The 4,044-nt window shown below is 62.2% G+C and overlaps 1 long non-coding RNA gene across 1 annotated transcript; it reads left to right on the top strand.

The window, feature by feature from the left end:
• Window positions 1-348: 348 nt before the first annotated feature.
• LOC149123212 (uncharacterized) lies at window positions 349-2,226 on the top strand. Its single transcript, XR_016218427.1, has 3 exons — window positions 349-598; window positions 936-1,076; window positions 1,906-2,226. It is a non-coding gene; the product is annotated as an uncharacterized LOC149123212 (long non-coding RNA).
• The last annotated feature ends 1,818 nt before the right edge of the window (window positions 2,227-4,044 follow it).

The following is a 4,044-nucleotide window of genomic DNA, read 5'->3' as shown; positions in this document are numbered from 1 at the left end:
CTGCGCCAGGGAATGGGTCAGAACCGCTTTTAACAAGATCTCCAGGGGATTCAGACACAAAGCTTGAGAATCATGGGTGCTCTGTGGTCCTCGGGAGCCCTGCTCACACAGACTAGGGTGTGAATGGCTTCCCTGGAGCCGCGTCTCTGCTGGGGTGGATCCCGTTCCTCCTTGGATCTCATTTTCCTGGTCTGCCGACCTGCAGTAATGGAACCTCCCCTTGGGCCGCTGAGCTGCTTAATGAGGAGGGCGGGGTGCAGAGGCCTCTCCCAGCCTCTGCAGGGCCGGGAGGCTGGCTGACCGGCTGCTCCTCCTGGGAGGTCAGCTTGGGACTTTTCACCTCCCCGAGGGCTTATGGGAAAAACGCAGCCAGTAGATTTGACAGCTGGAAGGGATTTTAGGGGATCCCCTGCTCGGATCCAGCTCTCACTCAGGGTTCAGGGCAGCGGGAGGGGGGAGGGGCAGGTGAGACAGCGCAAGGGCAGGAGGCCAGCGGGCTGGGCGTGCCTCTCCCCGCAGTCTGGGGGTACCACTCTCCGCGGTCTGGGGGAGCTGTCGGTGCCTGGCTCCAGTGCCGCGCAGACGGAAACCAGCGGAGGTGGGTAAAATCGGCCTGTTCCCAGGGGGCCTGTGGCGTGGCAGGTTAGGCAGCTGCTCAGGAGTGGGGGTGCCCTGGGATTGAGTCCCGCCTCTGATCCTGCGTGGGGGGCAGCAGAGGATGGCCCAGGTCCTGGGGCCCCTGCCACACTCGTGGGAGAGCAGGCTGGAGTTCTTGCTCCTGGCCCAGCCCCGGCTGGTGCAGCCATGTGGGAGAGAACCAGCAGACGGAAAACCTGTTTCTGTCTCTTATGCTCTATCACTCTGCCTTTCCAATAAATAAATAAATCTTTAAAAAAAAATGGGAGGTGCACAGGAACCCACCCCTGTGCCCACAGCGCTCCCAGTCGGAAAGCCCCCCAGAGAAGTGACCGGGTACCTGGGGCGTGAGCCTCTACTCCGCGTGTCCGCAGAGGCTGGAGGAGGATGAGAGACCGCCGGCTGCGCAGGCCTGGAAGACTCTAGAAGGCCCTGGACCGGTAAGGCTTGAAGGCAGGAGGATCTAATTAGCAAGGAAGAGATGGGCGCGTGCAGAGCCGGGGACAGGCACTGGCGTGGAGCAGGGCGTGGCAGGCGTGTCCTGTGGGAGGCCGGCTAGTGAGCGCTCCCGGCCGCGCGGGTCCCCAGTTCTCGGCTGCGCCTGGAGACGGCAGAGACAGAGCGGGCGGAGACCGGGGCGCACGGCCCCGCTCGATGGCTGACGTGCAGACCCTGACGCGGCACGCACGCGGCACCAGCGCTCTCCTCCTCTAGATTGTTTTCAGCCATCGAGACCATAGGTGCAGAGTGCAGAGTTGGCGGGGTTGGCGCACAGCCCAGGCTCAGCCTGTTCCGGATGGAGGGGCAGGATGAAGGAAAGCTGGGACTGGGGGGGTGGGGGGCAGCCCCAGTCACGCCCCGCTGGGTGTGGAGCCCCAGCGGAAGGAATCTGGTGGGGGTGGGTGTTTAGCCCAGTGGTTAGGACACCTGCCTCCCACAGCGGAGTGCGTGGGCTCCAGTCCTGCCTCCAGCGTCCTGCTCACACAGACCCAGCGGGCAGCAGTGGTGGGAGACCTGGACTGGGCTCCTGGCTGCTCGCCCAGCCCCAGCCATGTGGGCGCTCGGGGAGTGACGCCATGGGTGGGAGCTCTGTCTCCGTCTCAAATGAATTAAAAATGTTTTTAATTAAAAAGAAAGACTCCAACCTCTTCCCGAGCCCAGGTCTGATGAGGGGGGCTGGCACTGTGGCACAGCAGGTAAAGCTGTCTGTAGCTCCAGAAGCCCATAGGGGTGCCGGTTCAAGTCCTGGCTGCTCCACTTCCAATCCAGCTCTCTGCTGTGGCCTGGGAAAGCAGTAGAAGATGGCCCAAGTCCTTGGGCCCCTGTACCCATGTGGGAGATCCAGAAGAGGCTCCTGGCTTCGGATCAGCCCAGCTCTGGCCATTGCAGCCATTTGGGGAGTGAACCAGCAGATGGAAGACCTCTCTCTCTCTCTCTCTCTCTCTCTCTCTCTCTCGGCTTCGGCCTGACCCAGCTCCAGCTGTTTTGAGCATTTGAGGAGTAAAACAGCAGATGGGAGATCTCTCTCTCTCTTTCGCTTGCCTTTCAAGTAGATGAAAATAAATAAACACTTCTTTAAAAAAAATAAAAGCCACGACCACGGCTATGGGCTCCATTGGAGCAGCGCACTTGCGGCGAGACTGTGTTGAACGCTCGCTGCAGTGGGCAGCGGGGCTCTCCACCGAGCCCGGGCCTGCCTCAGCGCACGCGGGGCGGGGACAACATGTATTTAATTGTGCACAAATTGAGTTGAGGATTCTGCAGGAGCCAGATGGAGGAGGCAGGAGGGAGCTGGCTGGAGATCAGGCAGCGCCGAGAGGGAGGGCCCGGAGCTCGAGGCCCGAGCTGGACGCACGCAGGAGGGAAGCCCAGGGCAGGGGACGCTTGAGTGGTAGGGGCCCTGGAGGGTCCCTGGGCCAAGTAGGAAACCTGGGGGTCACGGTGCAGGCAGAGAGTGATGTCTGTGAGTCTCGGGGCTGAGGCTTGGAGGTCCCCGGCGGGAGGGATCATCTGGTCGTCGGGGTTTTTGGGCTGAGTGGGGAGACGCGCCGCGGATGGGGGGGTGGAGCTGGGGCTCACACAGCACCGGGAAGACGCGGACAGGAGTGGACTCCCCAGGCCTGGTGGTGCCTGGGATCTTTGTGGAACCCAGCAACCCACTACCAGCACCCAAGCCCCTGCACTCCAAAGCCCATGACCCAGCAACCCACTACCAGCACCCAGCACCCAAAGCCCATGACCTTGGAGCCCATCGACAGCGGCCACAGACCCGGCACACCCACCCTCACCTGGCAGCTAACTTCCTGGAAGCTGCAGGTGCTGCAGCCCCGCCCCCACCCCGCCTCCCTTGAACAACCAATCAGGCCTGCTCCGAGCACCACCACCGCGAACCCCAAGCAAAGGCTCAGCCTGGGCGAGGTTGCTACCTGTAGGCTAGCCCTTTGGTTTCTGCTCACCCCCTCCCCCGACTGCGTCTCCCGGTTGTATTCCCACACGCAGGAAGACGGCAGCAGGGACTGGGCCGGGGGTCTCTCCCACCCAGCCGGGGGTCCTGATCCCCGCGACACTACAAGACTGTGTATGGCCCACAGTCTTTGGAAGTCCAGAGTGCAGATTAAAACCCTATTTAACAGATGAGCAAAGTGCATGCCCACGAGTTTCAGAGCCCTGCCTCGCATCACTCGAAGGCCAGGTTTTCAAGGCCCCCCCCCCCCGCAGCTCCCCTGCCCCGGGCCACACCCCCTGTGGCTACCTGAACCCCAAGAGTAAGCAGGGCCAGAGGTGGGGGCTGGGGAGAGAGCAGCTCCACTCGAGGCTCAAGCTGCTGGTTTTGCGGAGTGTAAAATTACTGCCCGAGTCTCGGAGAATAAACAGAGTTAACACCCCATTAAATACAATGGACTTTCAATGCAAGCTAGCTCCGGACGTGCCTAGCTTGAAACTAGCTGGGCTCAGGAGCCCGCCCCGGGGAAGATGGATCTCGCTCGTGAGCGCGCGCGCGTGCGCGCCGCCTGTGCTGCTTCCAGCGCAGGGGGGAGAAGGCGCCGGCAGCGGCTCTGCGGCCCGGGGCTGAGCAGCCGGTAGCGAGGCCGCTCTGGAAGGTAAGAAAGGGCCGACGCCGGCTGCTATTTTTAAACCTGCTGCAGCAGCACATGGATTCCTGCCCCACACACTCTCTCCCGCAGAGGAGGGGCCTGGGGGGCGCAGCCAGGAATGGAGCTGCTATTTATTGTATTTCCTTTTACCACCCTGCTGCCCACGGAGGCGGCGCTCTGCCGCCTGTCACCTTGTCAGCCGCTGCGGATGGGCCCAGCGAGAGCAGGGGGCGCTGCTGCTCGGGGCTCGTGGGCCCCTCGGGTTCCCCCCGCAGGGAGGAGGCTGTTTTACCTAAATAAATAAATACATAAA

This window comes from Oryctolagus cuniculus, chromosome 12 (genome assembly GCF_051225735.1).
Source record: "Oryctolagus cuniculus isolate XC-2025 breed Fujian yellow rabbit chromosome 12, ASM5122573v1, whole genome shotgun sequence".
In the NCBI taxonomy this organism is placed as follows: domain Eukaryota; kingdom Metazoa; phylum Chordata; class Mammalia; order Lagomorpha; family Leporidae; genus Oryctolagus; species Oryctolagus cuniculus.
The sequence above is the reverse complement of the archived record's forward strand: the minus strand, read 5'-3'. Positions and strand labels throughout refer to the sequence as shown.